General features: G+C 40.7%; 1 long non-coding RNA gene across 1 annotated transcript; it reads right to left on the minus strand.

Moving 5' to 3' along the window:
• Positions 1–6,032: 6,032 nt before the first annotated feature.
• On the minus strand, positions 6,033–6,990 carry LOC127359769 (uncharacterized). The gene is made up of 3 exons (XR_007882838.1): positions 6,864–6,990; positions 6,321–6,559; positions 6,033–6,123 (listed from the first exon to the last, which is right to left on the minus strand). It is a non-coding gene; the product is annotated as an uncharacterized LOC127359769 (long non-coding RNA).
• Between the last annotated feature and the right edge of the window lie 15,610 nt (positions 6,991–22,600).

The following is a 22,600-nucleotide window of genomic DNA, read 5'->3' on the forward strand; positions in this document are numbered from 1 at the left end:
GTGGAAATGAGATGAAGGGAGAAAGAACAGTGTTCAATGAAAGTGACAGGAGAGAGAGAGACACAGTGAATGGAGAAGGAGAGATGAAGACAATGAGAATAAGGCTAGGCACAATGTCAGCACACAATTGGAGAAGAGATGATGAGAGTGAAAAGAGAATTAGGTACTATGAAACAACACAGCCTGTTACCTTAACATCATAGTCAATCAAATTATTCAGAATATACTGTATTTTTTACGGTGTGAACACCATCAGTTACCCCCACGCTTTTGAAAAATCCCCTGTTCCACTCCACTCCACAGTTCATCCACACACTATGTAAGCTATCATGGCTCCATCTCACTAAATTATTGAAGTGAAAGAGTCTATATTTACCCCATTATATGCTGCATTTAGCTCACATTATGAGGAGCAGACACAGAGGTCTCAGTGAACTAAATAAAGGAGATAATGAGGTAAATACAATGTCTTTGTTGTCTGGCTACAGCACACTTGGACCAAACTATAAACTTCCTATAGCAAAAACCCTGCTTAATACCTCACACTGCACTGAGAAAAAGAAGATGTGGAATTATGCCCAGGTAGAGAAATCAATGGAGTTCTGGTTAATGTATAAAAAAAAAAGTGTTGATGAAAGTTCATTTAAAGGTCCAGTGTGTAACATTTAGAAGGACTGGCGGAAAGGGAATATAATATTCATAGGTATGTTTTCAAATTTAACATCATCTAATAGATGTCAAGTAATTTTAGTCTAGAGCCATGCAGCTAGGGTGACTGAGTTTGAATTTTTCTTACATATTACAGACAGAGCCTTCGAATGATTATACAACCAAATTAAAAATCAATAATGAAAAATAAAAACAACATTACTTCCAGCCATACTTTGAACATGCATACAAATATGAAAACATCTTCAGCAGCTGACCAACAGATCATCTGATCAATTGAGAAATATGGTCATCAATTCTTAAGTTACAGCCAAAAATATGTTTTGTGATGTCACAGTGTCTTTGACCCACAAATTCTAATCAGTTCATCCTTGAGTCCAACTTCCCTGAGATCGTGGTCACAAGAATGGGACAGGTGGATGCACTGAAGGACGGACAACCCAACGACAAAATGCCTTCAGCCATGGCTGTCGCCAACGCAGAGGCATTCCAAGTGTGTTGCTATTCACACTAAATGATAAGATCCCTTTAAGTACTATTTGAACACATTTAATGATTTAATTAAATGACAATACAGGAAGGGAACAACAGTAACTACAATTTCCTTTTCATAATTGAGGCTGGTAGGTCAGCTGAGCTGGGCAACTAGTAGATCCTATAGTCATGTGGAAAATATCATTACGGCTCTTGGAATCTATTGAAAACCCATGAGAGACCCAGGCCTTTCTTTCAGTTAGAACACATTTGCTGAATGTTCTGAATGCGAAAATAATGCAAAACTCCCGTCTCTGCAGGAAGTCATGCCACACCACATCCTTTCTATTGAAAATAATGCAAAGAATGACGGCCTAGTTCCCCATGGATAGCCAGCCTTTGAGTCTGACAGGAGGGGAGAGAAGAGAGGAAGCGTGAGGAGAGTGGAGAACGCAGGAGACAAAGGAGCGGTGGAGAAGAGGGGAATCAAATTTGTGAGAAGGGGAAAAACAAATGATAGGAGTTAAATTGGAGGGTTTGCTGCATGTTGAGGAGCCAGAAAAGATGGATAGAGCTACTGGAGGATGGAGAATGTCACTTAGGCAGCTAAGGGTCACTCGGCAGCGGAGTATGGGTCTCATTTTTATCGCATTTAAGGGCGGTGAAAAAGGATGGCAAAGAAGGGATGGCATGGACCCATGTATTAGGAAAAAGGCATTGAAAATTGAGAACAGGAAAGGCTACCATTCATATATTCATTCCGTTTATTTCCCAAGAAACCCATGTCTCATTTAGTGAGACTTTCCCTTGAAGAAAATTTAGTGCATACTTAAATTGATCAGATCAGAGGGGAGGAGATATCTTCCTTCATTAATAGCCTAGAGTTGAGTTATTCTATTTGCATGTAATTTTAATCTGCAAAGTGAGTGATGAAATAAGGATATTAATAAGGAATGCAGAAAGAGTGAACAATTTCCGTCAAGAAACTGCATTCTGTTATATATCTTTGACATGAGAAGTGAGGTGTCATTACCTTAGTTAATAGAAAGATTTACAGGCTGTGGTTGTTAGAAACTGCTCACCCATCTGTTTGATTTGCTATACTTTTTAGACAGCTAAATGTTCCTCTCATATTTAGGTGGCTATTATCAATATTTTTATAATGACAATGTATCAATGTGAAAGGGTTTTTCCTCGTAGTGATAAACAGAGAATTATCACCTGAATCTGCAGTTCCCCTCAGCCTGTAACTCACAAGCTTTTAAAACCTCATTTACAGAGCTAATCAGCTCATTGTTTATCCGTCTGATTGCAACTTTACTGCTTTGGTTCACTTTCACAGCTCTCATAGCATCATTTTCAACCTCAGCAGGCAGCTGTTTTCAGCTCTAAAACCCCACTGTACACTACCTGCTCAGCAGCAAACAGCAGACAGACACAGTTAGGGATGAGCTAGTGAACATAGTGGAGTATTTAGCAGCTAAAGAGATGGATATTTCACCATATCAACTAAAGGGTCCAACATTTAGGATTATTTATTGGCAGAAATAGAACATAATTGTCATAGGCATGTTTTCATTAGTGTATAATCACCACCAAATAGGAATTGTTGAGTTTGCGTTACCTTCGGTTGAGCCCTTTTTATCTACAGGTGCCTCGGGTCACCATGGAGTCCGCCATGTTGAACCACCATGTTTCTACAGCAGCACAGAACGGACAAACCAAACGCTGGTTGTAGATAGGGCCTCCTGTTGTTTTTTCAAGTTTCACAGGCACTGTACTTTTTCCTGCACACTTCACAGCCCGTTGTCATTCCCAGGTCACCAAATACTATTGCAAACAGTGTTCAGTTATTATAGTGCCACTAAATCCTACACACTGGTCTTTAAAGAGGTGATGATTTGTCAGTGTTCGTGACTTGTTTCTGTTGCCCTCAAGTGGACAAAAAACAGTCAATGGAGGTTTGAAGTAGCTAAAATTTATGTTTTCATACAACCAGTAGATAAAATGATGCTGTCAAATTGTACTCATAATAGCAAACCCACATATAATCACCCCACTCTTAACTTCTGCTCTGCTCTAAGGAGTGCCTCAGCATCGGTGGCTCATTGTTTTGGTTTTCTAGCCTGCAATTGACTCTTTTGGCTCATTCTCTCATACTGTTATTTTCAGGCACAGTAAGCAGTTTTTAGCCAAAGGCTGTAAAAACCTACTGCACAATACCTGTCCCGCAGCAAACATCAGACAGACACATTTAGTGAACATAGTGGCGCATGTAGACACAACAAAAAACACTGGAATACGAACTGTGGGCCTGCGATGCTGTTGACTCCAGTGCATGAAACTACAGAAATGACAAAAAGGTTTTAGTTTGCAAATTTAGTTTCAACATTGAATTACTGGACTATAATATAAAAATCCGGCTCCAAGTGTCAGGCCCACTGAGAATCAACACTCTAGTCCACAGTTATTTGGTGGTTTCTGCTGTTTCAGCTCATTAGTGCACCAGTCAGCATGGTTGAGTCAGAAGAGTTGAGACAGAATGGTGTAACCAATCCCCTGATATAAACAGTGGGCAGCAACTCCCAGCACACCATGCATGAAATGGTGGAGGGCCAAAGTAAATATGTATCTCCTTCATGCTCCATTCTCTTCGCCAGACAAAGATATTATTTTCAGGACACTAGTAAATATGCTTTGTTCACTCTAAACTTTAAGTTATTAGTAAATGTTGGTCAAAGTTGCCTTATACAGCTTTGAAAAATTCAATTGCAAACAAAGCTGTAAAAGGTTTCCAGCATGGGGTGCCACAGTGTGCACTGGTTTATGTATTTATAACCCAGGTTTTATGTTAATGCTTTTATTTCTGTTATTAAAAACTACAGTTGTAATAATAACCTAGTCAAGTTTTGTCTTTTGTCAAGGTTTTGGGGTGCATTTGGTGAGCAGGAAAAGGTGTATGTGACAGAGAGAGGACCTCCGAGCCTCAATATTGAACATGAAGTATGTGCTCCGTGTAATAACCAGTCCTTCCAGAAAAATGTGGACTTTTTTTGTGATTGTTGCAGGCTAAAATCCTTGATTATGCAGCACATTTTCTTAAAAAATGCGATGGAATATGCCGGATAATTATGCAATTTTATTTTTTATTTTATTTTTTAAAAACTGCGGTTTGATGAAAAAGAGAAAAAAAGTGATTCCCCCAACACCCTGTTCTCACTAGGCTACTACCTTAAAGGTGCACTATGCGATCCTGCATGACATCACTTGTGTTGTCGTTCAAAGTAAATACCAAACAAAACAGAGCAAGCTCGCCCCTCCCCCCCATGTTTCCGTAACTGTATGAACGCGCATGGAAATCAAGAGTGGAGTTGTGCTACGCTAACGTCCCTAAGATGGCTGAGCTAATTCCAACTGTTCAGTGAGTACATTTATATTCTAAGTCTTTATACAATATGTTTACGATATGTGGTTATTAGTTACAGCTGATATATTGAAAATTATTGTATGAGCTTATGCAAAAGATACAGAAGCCGAGAACAGCCATGGATTTTTTTTATTAATCTCGTGATAACGACTTATTAATTTGTTATCTCGACATAACAAAAATTGTTTTGTCGTGATAACGAATTAATTAATAATGTGTTCGTCTTGACTTCAAACTAATGCACAGCTGCGGCCAGCATGTTCGTGGCAGCGTATTAGATTGAAGTCAAAAGCTAGGAACTACAAACTATTACATATTGTAATGGCTTACGAGTGTCATAATTTCTTGTTTCGCCTCTCATACACTGTCGAGCTGCAAGTCGTGGAAGCAGAGGTCGGGGGAGAGGGAGAGGACGGGGACGGGGAAGAGGTGCAGCCCTTACACTGGATGTGGATCTGCAGCGGGTCCAGATGTTGGGTGCTCAAAGGTTCCGCGGCAGAGCAAGTACGTACTCGAATTGCTACATTACCATGTTTAGAAATTTAGAGTCCACATTGCTAATGTTTGAATTAGTCTGTACATCCTGGCATACAGTAGAAACATTTGAACCTTGAACTAATTACATGTCTATCTGCTCACTTCAGGAGAGGATTCAGAGCCTCATCCTTGAAGACTGTCACCTACTCCTCCAGAGGTGCCTGTCCAGAGATCCCAGTCTTCTCTTTGACATTTTGACCACACCAGACCAAAGTACTGCACCCCAAATCCAGTACCAGGACAACCTGCATGGTGCATCTGCGAACAATGCAGGGAGATGCCAACCGATATTGAGCGCAAGTGTTGTGGCCAATATCCACAAAACTGCATATCAACTCTTCCACACTTCGACCTCTACATCCTGGATGCAGGAGTCCTCAGACTTTCTAGAAGAATTTGGAACGACATAAGGGCTGTAGAGGATGCCCCAGATCCAGGTGAGAGCCACAAGCAGTTTAGAGATGCTGCCTACAGGCAATATGTTGTGTGGCAGTATGGTGCCCTTGGCCCAGGGCACCGGGTGGCCATACCCAGCTGTTGCGTCTTGAAGATTAGACAACAATACCCTGATCCACATGGACAGTATACAGGCTTTGACCCCAGCAGCGTGTAGGTGGAGCTAAACATTTAAATGTAAATAGTTTTCAAATATTTTTTATATTTTTCTGGCACAGTTTTGTTCACTCATTTTAGCACAGGTAAGTTATCATTGTTAAATTCTTCCTAACTTATTCTCCCTTGTAAGTCACTTTGGATAAAAGTGTTTAATAATAAATAATAAATCATTACTTTTAATGACCAATTAGTTTGTGTGTCTAATATATAACATAACATATGTATACATTATTTACCTTTATATAAATAAACACTCAAGATAAGCAACACAATATGACAAACTGGGGCCATTGTATTTATTTCAAAAAGTGCCACCATTGTGAATGTCAACAGTATTCAAAAAGATTCCCAAATGTGTTGGCCCTCAGCAGTCTTGTGTCAGTCAGTGCCTCAAGAGGGCCCTGTAAAGACAAACAAAATAAGGTCATCAATCATTTGTCTGACACTCCAGCCATGTGACACTTAGCGGCAACAAAGTGCCAATACTGTGGACAGTGAGTATACATTTTGGTGTGACAATATTACACTGTTCCTGAATTTTAGTCAGGCAATGGCCTGGACACCTCCCATTACAGAAGCAGTGTCTAAAAAGCTTTACCTATTCCGCTGGAGTGCTTCGTCCTCAAAAGGTCCTCGGTTGAAGGTACTGGCACACATGAAAGTGTACCAAGGTGCCTTGGGTCGCCAGGTCTTGGTTTCGTTTTGCAGGGTATCCCTTCAGATGCAAGTTTTTCCTTTAAAATGGCAGCTTGGAGGTCCGGGATATAACTGTAATCTTTCTTCTCCTTCATTGTATAAAGGCGCCATCGAGACCTTTTACTATACAACTTGGCATATCTGTCCATGAGGGAGGGGGGGACAGGGCAGGCGACATTGATGCAGCAGTGATGGTAACACACATAGATGCACATACATAAAGCCAGGGTAGGTGCCTTGGCTAGTAATGGGTGCCTTTGACTAGTCTAGTAATAATCACAGGTAATATTTTATTGACCCCCAGGCTGCAAGTCAGTACTTGTCAGCACATGGGAGTCTTTGAATAGTACTAAACACATGTAATGTTATCTGGACCCCCTAAGCTGTAAGTCACTACTTGTGACCCACCCCCATGTCAGACATACAATATCTTGATACAACTTACTGAAAATCACCATCTTCCTTTTTCCTTGGTGCCCTCGTAAGGTGATGGTTATAGTCAAGTCCTGCAAGGAATATTCTGGCACTGGATTCAGTATATGTGAAACTTTGCTGGCATACATTAGCATGTGGTTGTGAAGCTGTGGAGGTGGGTGTGGTTTGCGCTCAGCTGCAGGAGGGGGGTGTGGGGAAGGCTTGGGAGGCGGCACCGGTGAGTTGATTACCCACCGCCCTATTACCTGATGACTCTACCCTTATTTTTGAGTAGTGTGCTGGGCCAGAGACGCTACCGGTGCCACTGGAGCCAGAGGCCCGGCTAGACTTTGTGTGTGGTGGCGTACACTGAATAAAGTGGTGTTTCATGGGAGTGTGGTTGTTTGTGTGCTGAAGGGCCCCGCTGCCCCTGCTACAGAAGCGATTCCAGGTCTGCAGTTGATCTGCGGTGGGGGTGGAGGAATGACAAGTTTAGTCATTTAAAAAATATTGCACACATACAGTGACATGAATCTGTTACATATCTTACACACCTAAAATGAAGAAACTTTGAAACATCCTTCAACCAACCTGCATTCAGAATCACTTCAGTAAGTTTCTGATGGGCCTGAGAATTTGGCTCAATCCATTCTTTTTCCCTTGCCTCCTCAAGCGGACCATGATGGTAGCTGCCCAGAGCCCATTGGTGCTCCCCAGTAACGTGGTGCAGAAAGCCGACCCACATGTCCTGAAATATAAGCAAATGCAGTAATGGCTCAAATTACCTATATGGTACTCAAGTGAGCCACTCAAAGTAGCCTGGGTAGACTCACAGGTGGTCACCGGTGAATGTGCAAAGGTGCCAACAGCTTTGGATAATAACATGTAACACTACAGAACACACAAATGGCACAAGGCGGCTGCTCTGGATTGACCTTTAACTCTTGTGTGTTGTACTCCCAGGCATTTACATACTCATACCAATTAGTTGCTGGGTAAGTTCACCATGAACAGCAAAAAGTAAAGATCAGCACACCAGCAAATAGTACTGTAAATACTTGCAAAAAACTCGTCATAGGTCTCAGCAGTCTTGCAGCAGTGCCAGGAATGGTTACAAATGTCTCTGCACCACGGAAGCAGAACCGCACACCCCTGCTGTTGCCCTGCCTTAAAAAAAAAACATAACATCTGCATGGGTACACAAATCCAAAAAAATTGTGCAATCCCACAAAGTATAGAGTGAGCCCTTACAGTGGTAAGTCTTCTGGACAGATTTTTGGAGCCGTGCCATACGTCAAGAGAATGTTGAACCCCCCTATCTTTCAACTTCCCCGTCTTTGGATCTGTAAAACAAGAACCAACCCAAAACACTTCAAGCTGATTAAAGAACAACACACAACTAGCCTAGTCATAAACACCCAAGGTTCAACACAAACCATTAGAATGACATAATCAATACATAGTACAACTTACTGAAAAGAGCTGAAATCTGGGGGCTAGCCTCAGTGCAAACTTCTGTCAGCTTGACATCTTCAGAAAGGGATTCAAAAGCTTGGAGAAATGCCTCCTTCTCCATGGCCACTGAATTTATGGCCGTTTGCCTCTTATCAATATTGATCGCAAAAACCAGGACTATCCATCCGTCCATCACCTGTTGGCAGAAAGCACTTATGACCAAAGAAGTGAGGTTGTACCACATAAAATCACAGATTAAATGAGCAGTCATGTACAGAGTTGTTTCTAAAGGAGACTTACCCAAGGCCACCATACTCTGCTTTGACTGAAGTTGCTTGATTATTTCCATCCTTTTGGTGTCCCAAAATTCCCTGATGGTGTCGACACAGAAGTGGTCCTGGATTCTGTAGAACGTGGCTTGTTTCACGATGCGAATGTTCATGAATTTGTAGAGCAACGCCACCTTCACGTAGTTGTTTCCAGACAAAACTATGTTTGAGCTCAAAAGAAAGTCTCCAGCATGCATGCCATATTTCAGAATCGGCTGTGAAGACCACTTCCAAACAATGTGACCTTGTGGACATATCTGGAATTCAGATAAACATCGAGAATAAATATTTCAGTAACGCATCATCTTATCTGTGATCTCATAGCTAGTACAACATTTCACACACAATATGGAACAAATGATTGATGATATGGAAAAGACTTCGAAATTTACCCATTTAACAACAGCTGCCTGGCGGCCCTGTCCATCCTTTTGCATACTTTGGTTGGAATGCTCAGATACTGTACCAGCTGCCTCAGACTGTGGTGATACACAATAGATGCAGGTACACCAATGATGTCTTCTTCACACATACCTTTCATTTCCACAGGAAACTTTTCAGCATGAGTTGATGTTTCTCCCTCCAGCTCCTCTTGCTCCTCCTCCACCTCGGTATCCAGATCATAGAGAATCTGTTCCATGTTTACTTCCGGTAGATCATTCACATTCAATGCCGTTTCCAGTGCCCCACCGGTTCTATGAACAAAGTTGTGAACATTCACAGTCTTGGACAGTGTGCAGTGTCAAAACAAGCTATCCATGCAAGAATCATGTCTAAAACTCACCTAATACAAATTCTTGTTACATAGTCTGGGTCACTATCTGAACTGTCTGCACCCTCTAAGTCATCCTCTTCCAAATAGGAGAGATCTCCAAAGTCTTCATCTGAAGGGTATTTGTTGTCCTCCAGGTCAATACTATATAAAAGCAAAACAATGATGGTATTCTGGAAAATAAATTACACTTGCATAAGACTTGCCTCAGAAATGCACAACATATTACTTAGGTGGCATTCCTGATGTCACTGAAGACATCCTCACTGATAGGGTCCGCAGTGACTGTGGCCTCATTGAGATCAACTGATGACATACTAGAAAAAACATCAAGAGTCATCAGTCTATGCTACTGAAATACAGCTGGTGTGGTGATCTTTATGAGGCTGCGTGGTCCATTTAGAATTTGAATCATGGAAATATTGATGAACACCTATGAACAAAACTAAAGAGAAAAGCATCATGCATATCAGAAGATGTTTCTTTTCCTGCAACTACAGTAATAGTAAAACTTACAAAATCAATGGATCAATTATGAAACATCAAAGTCCTAGCACACTCAACTGATGACTTACGTGGTGAGGAACCAAAGACCTTGTAGTAATTCCACTTCCAACTGGTCAACTGGTGTCAAGGTGCTCTGGCCATCCATCTCTGTTCCTTGCCTTTAGAGATTGATAGCCATGACAACAAAGATAAGTGTCATTTATAAAAGGAGACAGCATTTTGTTACATCTCTGGCAATACAACATACATAGAGCGTACTGACAGTATAATGTGTCGAGCACTATGGACAAACACCTATTGTGTAGTATGAAAATTGGTTTAGCCTGCTTGACCATGTTTTGGTAGTCAAAGTGCCTACCTGGCTTCCAATTCCTCAATGGTAGTGAAGGTCTTACTGCCCAGGCCCTGTGCTCCACTGTTCAAAGAAAATGCATGGTATTATGTGAAAATGGTAAAAATGCCCTAGTTGTACAAGACGTTTCCAGACCACAATATGCTCATGGGTATAATGAAGGAACGTCATAATGCCGACTAATCAGAGTAGACTGGGCTTTTCGGGAGGAGGGCCTTCAGACAGAGGCTGAAAAGAGCTGCTCAGCTATAGGCAGTATGAGAAAAATAATGTGTTTTTTGAACATTAAAACATCTAAACCTATTGTAGGAGAACCACAAAATACAATTATGAACCTGAAAAGGGGAATAATATGTGTCCTTTTAGCATGTTTTTCGCAAGCCAATGTCTACAGGTCTAGGAAATGTTCAAAACAAACACGCTGCTTAGCCAAAAAGGAGCTCTCTGCATCTGCACTCGATTGCTCTTACTGAATGACCTTGACCCGTCTGTGACCTTAAAAGTGAATTTTGTGGTTTGAAATTGAAAAAATAAAAAATAAATAAAAAGTAGAATTTTTAGTGAGGCTGAAATACAGTTTCAGTTGCAACTGAATTCAGATTCATAATATTATATTCAGTTTCAAATTTATTGGAATTCAGTTTCAAACTAATAAATTCAAATTCAAATTATGCTATTCAGATTCAGTTTTTTGATGCAATTATTCAAGTTGAGCAATTCAGATTCAGTTCTAAATGATTCAAATTCAGTTTCTACTGACACAAAAATCAGCCCATACTTACTCCTCATGTTGCCAGATAATTAAGTGATTTGCTGAGCAGTATTGTGTTAAGGGATGGTGAATTATATCTTGTTTTACTGCTATTATTAAGAATATTTGTCCAAATTATTGTTAATTCGGTTGTGAAACAGGTACTGTGTTTCTACAAAAAATAAACAGTGTTATGTTACTGAGAAAGTAAGGTTACTAATGTGTAAGATAAACTGGATGTGTTTTATTGCTTACTCAAATATTAGATAAGCTGAACGAGTTTAACTCTGTTTTCATGGATGATATTTGTATTGTGACAATATTGTTTGTTTGGAATGTAAACTAGAGAGTAACAAATCATTTAAAAAAAAATTAAGTATTGGTCAGTGTTTTCCTTGATATTGTAATGATCTGGTATGATGTTGTACAGCATAAAGGAAACATGAGTTGAGATACAAAGAAAATCAGAACAGAGACGATAAGCCTGTTTGTAAATGCAGGGCCGGCCCAAGGCATAAGCGAACTAAGCAGCTGCTTAGGGCCCCGTGACCACTAGGGGGCCCCCAAGAGCAATTAACTTAAAAAAGAAAGAAGTAAGTAATTATTTTTTTCCATGTGTGATTGATGATGATACATATATTATCAAATGTACATTCTTGTACAAAAAAAACCCAACAGAGTCTAGTTTCCTTCTGCCTCTCTGCTCGAAATGTCAGAGCTCCGCTAGTAACGTGTGCAGTGCACCCAACCGTGCAGTGCCGTGCGCACTAGGGATGGAGAGATTCACCGATTTGAAGCGGTGGTCCGAGACAGACGTTTGCGATGCGAGTGCACCGGTAGCTTCAGTGTGCATCGGATACAACTGCCGGCTAAATGCACAATGTATCTTTCTTTGCGTGTCTGCATCGGTAAAACCCATGGTTACATCGATTATTACATAGTTTATCTCCTCTGCACCCGTGTTTTCAAGGCGCCTTGAACGCACCATCACTATCTTTTTGCGCGGCGCCACAGACGCAGTTAGTTAGTAAACAAGTAACAAATGGAGGGAAGACTGAGAGATTCTCAGTGTGTATATATTATTCTGGGTCGCTTTTTGGCATCAAAACAACGTTTTTGATAACGTTTGATAGCAAATGTTTAATAACTAACGTTAATTACAAACGCGGTGACGTTTGCTAGCAATATGGTTTTGCATTAATGAATTAATTTAGTTAACTTATAGTTTGAGGTATGTTGTTTGCAATTGTTTGCTGCAGAGCACAGTCATTTAAGTGAGTGAATAAACATATTCCTTTTACATCAACTCCCTATTGTGCTCATACGTTATATGAAACTTCCCCAGGAGCACTGTTAAAGTATTTTGGAGGAGGCACTGACTCAGCCCAGGGGCAATCCACCTCCTCAGGAGCAGCCAAGGCTGATGAATCAGGTGATCAAACACTGTCACCATATATATTTAATTTCTAGTCAAATTAGCTCATTAAGATATACTAATATAAGATCTAATCATGTGACAAGGGACATGTTTTTCATCTCAGGTCCATCTCTGTCCTCTGCTCTGTCCTCTCTGCAACCTCAGCTGTACCTGGTAAGTTAACAACAAAACAGCCTTTAATTGCTCAGTGTACTGCAGAACATACTGAGATGAATATTTTTTTAATATAAGATATAATCATATGACAAGGGACATGATTTTAGACAAATCCATATAATTTCAAAACTTCTCAAGCAATTTTCAGTTGTTCCACTGGCAGTTTGTTTTCTTATTACAAGCTATAGCTGTACTTTTTTATTTAGAAAATAAGCTGCATCATTTTCAAGTGTAATATGACTATAACATGGCTAGCTTTTGTTTTTGTTGTTTTTCATCTTAGGTCCATCTCTATCCTCTGCTCCATCCACTGTGCCCACTGTCCCCTCTGTGTCTTCTGCAACCTCAGCTGTACCTGGTAAGTTAACAACAGAACAGCCTTTATAATTGCTCAGTGTACTGTACTGATGAATAATTTTGTCAAAAATATTATTTTAATTTCCCTATAGGTCCTTCATCTTTGGTCATTGAGATTGATGTGTCTTCTTCAGCATCCAGTTTGGAGCAGGGATCAGCAGCTCCGCCAGTTGACCCAGCTGAGTGTCCCTCTTTCCTGTCAGACTCAGAAAGGACTGAACAGGTATTAAGAGGGCCACTGCCTATAAAGGACACATTCACATTCCCAAAATGACACAATGGCCGAAGCTTCCACCATCATTACACATACAGACACCAAATGGGGAAAAAGTAAAGCGGAGCTGGCTCACATATTCACAAAGTAAAAATGCGGTCGATTGCTTTTGCTGCAAATTTTTTCTCAAAAAAGTCCATAAAACTGGCAACTGAGGGACAGCAGGAGTGGGTCAACATAGGTGCACTGTTGAAACAGCATGAAAACAGTAAAGATCACTGTAGCAACATGGTTAAATGGGAGGAATTTGCCTTGCGTCTTTCAAAGGTGAAAACTATCGATGAAACAGAAATGGGCCTCTTAGACTCTCACCTTTAGTTTTACAAGTGTATTCGTAATGACAGAGTAGAATAAGTAGAATACGTTTATAGTAGGTGTGTGAATGATCAATAATCATTATTATTGGCAGTAATAGAGGGCCCCAAAATCAAATTTTGCTTAGGCCCCATGGAGGCTTGGGCCGGCCCTGTGTAAATCTTTTGTGGATTTCCAGGAACCCGGATCTACATTGCCACTGAAACAACTATCTAACTTTTGGTAGGATCATGCCAGTCACTCTGTTTGGTACCGGATCAAACGCACAAGCCCCTTAAAAAGTGCACTCTAACAGACCTTCACCTGATCTGGACTTAAAAGCTGACTTTGACCAATTTTTCTCATCACTCACTGACTTGGAAAGTAACTTAAAACTGTTGATAAAAATCCCACCTATGGACAATTTATTTAATATTTTGGTTTAAAGGCCCCGGTTTTTTATTTTACATATTAATATGAAAGTGATGTAAGTTGTATTCAAAACTTAAAGCTCCTCCCGAACCTAGAGTGAGGCGTACTTACCCAGGAGTGGGTTACATATGGTATTTGCTTATAGAAGCTACTGTCTACTGAACTACCATATAATTAAGTGTCAAATCTGAATAAGACTGAACAATATTTTACATCAGAAATTGCCATGCATTGCTACTCACTGACTTATAACTCTGGCTCTGTAGAGGAAAAAGTAGTAGAATGCTTTTGATTGAATTCTTTTATATGACCCTGAGTCTGCATTTGCTCAAATTAAGAATAAACACTCTTTAGCTTATCCTCCCTTCTATTGTCTTGCTGCCAATCAAGGTAATATAGTCGATGTTGTAAAAGTTCACACTTCACAAGAGCTATCTCAAAGCTCAGGTCACACAGATTCACGTTCATTTTCTCCATTTTATTTTCCTTAAAAGCCTTATTCAACAGTGTCTGGACCTGCTAATCTTCATCTAATTTGATGAGCAACTTTATGAATGGCTTTACAACCTTGCTCAAAGGCTGCAGATTTCCTACAATGTATTCAGTACTGTGTTCAGTAATTCTGTAAGGAGTACGGTCTAGACCTACTCTTTTTGAAAAGTGTCTTGACATATCTTCTGTTATGAATTGGTGGTATACAAATAAAATTTAATTGAATTGAACTGAATGGAATTCTGTCAAGTTAAAACAAATGTCACCGGATCCTTGAGTTTGACTTGGGTGGAGGAACTTGGCTACTGTTGGCTCATGGGCTTCCTCTTTGTTAATGATTTCTTGTGATCATCGTTCACTTGCAGATATTTCCTAAGACTGTTTGGATGCTTCAAATCATGTGTCATTTCAAATTTGTTGCCACTGTGGCTGACGTCCTGACTGGTTTGGCTGACGTATTTCATACAGATATGGCTGGGCCTCACTGATTACTGTATAAAAAGCACAACTTTCTTACTTCATTCACAGATTTTGGTGAAACCGGACGATGTTTTACAAAGAAAATATGTTCTGGTTTTCCCACTGACGTCCTCCAGCTGCTCTGCTTCAACTCTGGGATGGACGGATAGATTCAACTACTTGCTAAAGTAGTTATCCGCTAATTAGCTGCCACTAACTGTATCTGCGGCTAGCAGACAACAGAATGGTGCTCAGCAGCCGGACCGGGATTGACCAACGGAATCATTTTACAGTACCATAATAATTAACAGAGTTTCCTGATGGAAAGATTGCTTAGTATCGAACTGCTAACTGTTCATCAGCTAACCTAACTGACTAACTGACCTGGATGACAGGAGAAGAAACCACCGTAGTGCGGTATTCCCTGTGGTCTGTCCGGCTGTGTTCACTGGGTACAAACTGATGCTACAGTGTTAGCTTCACAGCAGTGGGAGTGTAAAACACACTCGTTGCTTTTTGCTATATAGCTGCATGTTTTTTACTTCTGGTGAGTGGAAAAAAAAGGAGTGAAATTAAGTTGAAGGAATGACATTTATGTAGGGGAAATAAACAAGCAAGAGTTTGCTGATGCCACATGCTGTGGATCCTTTTTTATAAGTTGCTTACCCTATCTTTGTTAATGAAGAATTGAATGGGGGCCTACCAGAAATGTTTGAGAACCACTGACATAGACCCTTTGTATGAACTTACTTTAGCAATACCTTGAGCTGTGCTGGAATTGCCATTTACCATGCCGGCGGTGTCGTAAAACGCAGTGCTTGAGCGCCGTTAACTCTCACAAATGCACCGTTAACTTGCGAGAGTTAACAACGCTCACATTCACATTTAGTTCACGTTCACACTAATTACAGTACATGCCTATCTACTATATCTGCACTTTACATCAGTACCACATTTGGTTCAGAAAAAAAACATGTGGAAAGAGGGGAAGAATACAGGGAAAGGACAGAGAGAAACTGTGACACAGAAAGCGAGAGACGGTGAGACAGGTGGGAGGATGCGTAGAGAGAGACAGAGGCAGACAGAGAGCAGAAGGATGGCGACTCGCTGTGTTTCAAGGTTGGTTTCATTCGCCGGCTGTGTTCACAAGCAGATGGACCAATATCGCACTCAGTCCAGACTGTGTGTGTGTGCGCCTTTAATGCGCCTGGCTGCATGTTTGCTTGCCTATGTGCGAAGGTGTGGAAGTGTGTGTGCGTGTGTTTGCAGCCACAGTGCAGGCAGTAACTGTTTGGTAGTGAGTCCTGGTGGAGCCATAACTCCGGAAACCGGCCTCTCAACAAAACAATAATCATTTATATACGCTACTGTGTATGTGTGTGTGAGTGTGTGTGTGTGTGTATGTCTGTGTTTCCTAATCATAGTACTGTTTGTGTCTATGAATCTGATTTATATACTGTATGGTAGTGTGTGTGTCTGTAGTTGTGTCTCACATCATTTATCTACTGTCTTCTTTGTGTTATTGCCATTGGTATTTAAATCCTCTTTTGATGTGTGTGTGTGTGTGTGTGTGTAGGTGTGTTTTTGTGTGTGTGTGTGTGTGCGTGCACCGATTACAGAGCATCTGCTTTCCTCCAAAGGCCACTGTGCTGGAGCATTTCTCTGTGAAATGGAGACAAGCGATTTGCTCTCCCGTAAACTGTACGAAACAACTCCTTTTTTTTCCACTGGCAGGGAAAATGTCAGGTCCTTGAGAAGTCAGCTACGTAATAAATCTGGTGGCTTTTAAGAAACGACTTGAAGCAGTAGAAGTCTGCAAAGTCAAGTGGAATATACTGAAATGCATGTAACCGTCTACTGTAAGGTGCATCCTTAAGGTTATGACATTTTGCCTTCTAAATGTCACACCCAGCTCTGATCCAGAGTAAGGACAGTTGGAGGGGAGCGGGCTGTGCATGAAAAGGCTTTGTCCATCCATAAAGCAGACCATATGTGTCCTAGTCATGGCCTGTGCTTCTGTGGAAGTCATTATAGTGTTCATTTTTCAGCATGATGTCGGTCACCATGGCTCTGTGACCTTCAAGTGCCACTTTAAACTAGAGAGAGCAGAAATGAAATGTCCATTCTTCAAGTAAATTCAGAAGTGAAGTCATATGTCAGAATAACTGTTTTTGGATTTTCATCTGCCACGACCTGCTGTGATAAAGTTCTTTCTACTCTAAGCTTTGTTGTGATTGCTCCAGTCAAAATTAATGACCTTTTTGAAGTAGACTGGGACGACTGCATAAAAAAGATTAAGGCTGCTGATCAATTAGAGAGGGAGAGAGACAGAATCCCACTCACATAAAGTGAAAAAGAATGAGGTGCAGTGATATGAATCCACCATAGGATTGTACAAAGGACAGAGTTCATGGAAAGTAATTGATTTTTACATATAATGTATAACATTTCCACAAAAATGAGTATATGTACTAACATTGTCCCAAATGTTTCCAACAATGTTCAGACTAGAGTTGTTCCTTTCATGCTGCCTAAAATGTGGTATCTGGTAGCAGCGAGTACATCCAAAAGAACTACACCTCCCATTAACATTTACAGTGCTGCAGTGCTGGTACTTAAGACTGTAAGTATACTCAGTTACTACTCAGGAGGATTTTCCATTATGTAGGCCTAGTAATAATTGTAGTATTATCTGATATGATGCTCATTTTAGTTTGAGACATTCAAGTAGCTGGATTTCATTTATGATTGAATAATTGACTATTCCAAACCCTTCTTTCCTTCTCCAGTTTTCACAGTTTTTAAGCAATGTGTAGCCCTAATATGCACGAAAAGATGCCAGAAACAGTCGATTTAGAAGTACGTTTTTAGAAAATGTTTTGATGGAGGAGAATCTGAGCTCTGCCCTTGATGGTTAACAGTCCAGTCAACACCCCTGTTGAATGCAGCTCACCAGCTCTGAGTGACAGCCAGAATGTGGCAGAAAACATCATGCAATGACACTGACAGAGGGCTGCAGCATCTTTGAATGTCAAGGAATGAAGTGATTTGGATGTGGAAAATGTCTAAGCAGCTCTAAATAACACTTTGAGGTATTTTTGAGTTTTAGGTATCTTTTAGTGTCTCCCAATGACTTTGTCTACCCTTAACAACTTTGAATTGGAATTGACTTGCCTCAGCTCCCGCTGCCCCACAGGCACATCTACACAGTCTCCAGAGACAACAACACTCAGGCTGGCAATAATGAGGTTTTGTGCCAATCCCAGGCTGCCGGTGTCAACTTTACATCAGCCCCTGGCAAATTCTCTCTCATCCTTCCTTATTGGAAACTTTCTATTGACTTGTTGCTTTCAGAGCTTCCCAAGGTTAGACAAAACGTTTGAACTGTTGGATCACATTTGTGGCCAGTACCAAAATTAACTATGTGCTTTCAGTAGATGATGGCTCCAGTTCTCTATGTTAACAATTTAGCATGTACTGAATATTGAGCAACAGCAGACTGCTAGCACTGTATCAATGGGAAAAGGCTATGTAGCAGCTAAATCTGGTGGCTTTGAAGGTTTTGGACCACATATTGAGGGTGTAGTATTTTTGTGGTAAACATCACTATGAGCTAAAATTTACTGACACACTAAAGTGATATTCAAAAGTCTTTTGAGTTTACCATTACCTCCTGCAAGCTCGAAAGATGGCTGTAAAAGCTTTGATTGCTCCTTCACAGAGAACAGCAGGTGTAGTCAGCTTGGATTCAGGGCTTTTACAATGGTATCCTGCAGTGACATGTTTTCACAGTGAACAAAGGCATCACTATGTCTACAGAAATGTTCCTGCTGTCCATACACATGTTGTCATATTTGTGCCAACAGATTTTTCTTATTGTTTGATGAAGTATCACTAAGCTAATCCAGGTAGGCTCCACTTGCAATTATCAAGTTGTTAGTATGATTGCAGTTATTTTCCACCTGGGGCTTACTATAATTTTGTCTATTCAGATATACAGGACTTAAATTGATCTCTCTCACTGCAATCAGAAAAATGTTACATAGCTACATTTAAACAATTGAGGAGGAATGTCAGAAATAATGCATTTCATGACCATGACACGCTGCAGCTGCTTGCGAGCGGTCAGAGTAGGCCAATGTGCCACTGCTTTGACCTTGGGTTGGGGTCCATCTGGATGCTGCCTGTGGAGTTAATGGATACCAGAAAGGACTCAGAGGAAGCGTGGAACTTTCTGCCTTGACATACAGCTGATTGTCAAGGAGAACCGACCACGCATGCTCCTGAGTGGACCTGAAAAATATAAGCATGTTGTCTAGTTAGACAAAGACAAACTTATTCAGCATGTCCTGGAGGACGTCATTCACCATGGCTGGAAGACAGCAGGAGGAAGACACCAGATACTCATGGTGGCCACTAAGAATATTGAAAGTCTTAAACTTGTTCCCTTCACTGCCCCTTAACAAAGCAAACCAATTGATAAACAGTTTTAAGGATGCCAAAATTGGAGGAAATGGTTGCACCTTGTAGGAGGGTCGAAAATCTGGGGCCATTCATGGGTGCTTCGATGGAATACCCAGGGGGGCTTTTCGCTGTTTCTCAAACAAATTGATGAGGTGATCAGCTCTTTCCTTTGTCCAAAACTCCAAAATTTTGACCACCGGACAGTTTGTAACTGACTTGAGCAGCTGACTTCTCTAAAGCTGATTTGCTGTTGAAACAGGTGACATGCCTGATGTTCTAATACCAGCCACTGGCAGCTTTGACGAGCTGAGTCGAGCATCCCTTCTCTTCCATATGTTGCGGCCCTCCTCCATTTCTGCTACCACCGTCCTCAAACTCATACTACTGCAGGTCATCCCTTCCACTAAGGATACCTGGGAACAGAAAACAACTGCACTGACAGGGCAACACTTCAGCTTCAGTCAAGCTCACTTTTCAGAAGCCAGGGTACTACACTCCCAAAAGAATACTGACAGGACCCAGGCAGAGCTCCTCACTCTGTATTCTGTACTTACTCTGCTGGCTGGCATCGCATGTGTCATTGTGTTGCTCCCTTTGTTCCCTACACTTTCCGGTGGCCCGTATCTTCTGCCTTGCCTGACTCTTGCCACATGTCTCCTTCACAACAAGGCGCTCTGCTCAGCTCCTCTGTTACCTTCTCTTGCCGTGCCCCAGCTCATGCTGTCTCTCTTGTACCTGTGGCTACTGACCTTCCACTTTCTGGAGAGGGAATCTTCCTCCTCCAGTCACATCATTGGACATTGCAACTACATGTTTTTCAAGGATTGGCTCAGTCCAATGTCCAAATAAACAAGGGTGGACTGGGACAGGTGCAGGAGATTAGCAGTACCTGTGGTCCACAGTCAAAAAGGACTCCCAAGTACCTGCCTGCAACAAGTCCACACTCAATACAGCTAAACCATGTAATAAACACGACATAAAAACATGCAATAAAATAATTACAACAAAATAAATAGATAAAATCAAGCTCTTTAATAAAATACGCAATATCAAATATTCACAGCTGTGTGACAGAATGAGTGGAAGTGGGCAGGGGTAATAGGAGGATGTCAGGTGATCTGGCAGGAGGACCGGGTTTGCTGCAGGGCAGGGGGGAGTGGCAAGCTCCACAATGTGTGTGTATGACAGCCAGGTGGAGAGGTATGAATCTCTTTTAACACTTTGAGCCCGCTTGAGATTTATTTGTCATGTACATACCACCAGAAGGCTGATGTAAAAAGGTTTTTCCAAGCTGACATTTTGTGTTTTTCTCCAGTATGCACCCAACAGCCTGAAGAGCTCTGGGATGATGTAACTCTAACTAGTTAGAATTCCATATCTACCTCCATTGACACATTTTCAGTCAGATGAGAAATTGAATGTAAGCTGGTCTTAGTGTTGAGAGGATGTGTTTGAAACTTTTTCTTGTGCAGGCTGTGTGTTTGTGTATTGTACAGAAGCGCTTCCAGTCAGGAAAAGCCATAAAGCTCCACAGTGTAGTAAGTGATGCAATTCTGAACAAAATCAATCACAGTGATGGCAGCTAGTAGGAAAATAAGGCCCCAGAATGAAACTAATCAGAATTATCCTATGAGAACAGATTTCAGACAAGGAATATTGAAGAGGAAATTGGTAGAGAAAAATGTTGTAGTGAAAGAGGCGATGAGAAGAAAAGAAGGAAATATAAAAGAAAAAAACAGTTTCCGGCACTTCTGTGAAATATTTATATATAATAAAACTAACAGAATCAAAAGAGATCAAGGAGAATACAAATAGATTTTAAAATAAAACGGTGGCAGGTAGAAAAACTAAAGAAAAAGTGGAAAACAAAAGTGGAGCAGAAGTTACTTTGTGAAAGCCTGGAGGAGAGAAAATGTCTAAGACAACAAATCACCTCCATCAGACTGCCTCCTGTATGTGTGTGTATTAGGTGATAGTGTGTGTGTGTGTGTGTGTGTGTGTGTGTGTGTGTGTGTGTGTGTTTATGGGTGTGGGGTTGGAGCACTGCAAATGACCCCCTAAAAACATAACATATTCTGACATAGGCAGGATCAGTGCTGTTAGCAGGCTGCTCTTTTTTTAGATTTTATGTGTTGTGTTAACATTTATTTAGCAAGTCAAAATATAAAATGAACCTTCTGGCTGTTACATAGTAAACAGATGCATTTCAAACTCTTAGGGCACTTGTTCCCAACCTTTTTAGGGACTCTCCTTCTATCATTGAGTAAACTGACGACCTCTGACTAAGTGACATATTCTATGGATATTTCATATTATATTACGGTAAATCCATAACAATAACAGTATAGAAGTGATAAATTAACTACAGTGAACTGTACGTTCATTTTAAAGGAGCAATTTAGATGAATTGTGGGCAAATTATTTCATGTGAGTATTGCATCAGAAATTAGTTTTGTTGATATTTTTTAGGAACGTTTTATACAATTCTGTCTACATTATGTATTCATTTAACTTTTTTATTGTACATACTCAAAAAAGGCTTCCTCTTTGACAATTTCTGTGTTTTGTCTTTGTTCTATTAGGTGTTGTTTTAATTTCATACTTGATAAACAGCCTTATCCTGCATTAGCAGAGAGTGAAGGCTCTGTGAATATAGCTTGTGTTAAGGTCTTCAAAGTTTATATCTCAAATAATCATTCAATCTTAAAAAAATAATAATTTAATATAGAAATGAACGAAATGCTGATATAGACCTACTGTGTATATTTTGTTTAAGTTTTTTTACAACCCTTAAAATCAAGAAGGCCTCGCAACCCCCATTGAAGCATTGGTGACCCGCAGTGGGGGGAACCACTGGTTTTCTGTATGCTCTTTTGAAGGTGGTTAGTAACAGAGAGAAACAGCACTCTTTGTCTTGCTAACTTTTGCAAAATCCTGATGATGAGTTATAATGAATTGCTTAGAGAAGGTGTCGGCCTAATGTGAGCATATTTCACCCTGGGGGCTCCGATGAGAATCAATGATGACACGCACGCAGAGTATGCTGTTCACCTGTTTAGTAAGGTAGAGCTTATGATATGATCTGCATTACAAGCATAACAGTATACATTTGATTGGTTTGTGTGTTCCGCCATCTAGCGTCACCATTACTGCGGTGGCGAGTTGTAGTTGACTGCTGCTGTCTGTCTGCTGTGACAGCAGCATGGGTAGTTGGATTGACAAGGTTAGGCAGTGGT

This window comes from Dicentrarchus labrax, unplaced genomic scaffold (genome assembly GCF_905237075.1).
Source record: "Dicentrarchus labrax unplaced genomic scaffold, dlabrax2021, whole genome shotgun sequence".
In the NCBI taxonomy this organism is placed as follows: Eukaryota; Metazoa; Chordata; class Actinopteri; family Moronidae; genus Dicentrarchus; species Dicentrarchus labrax.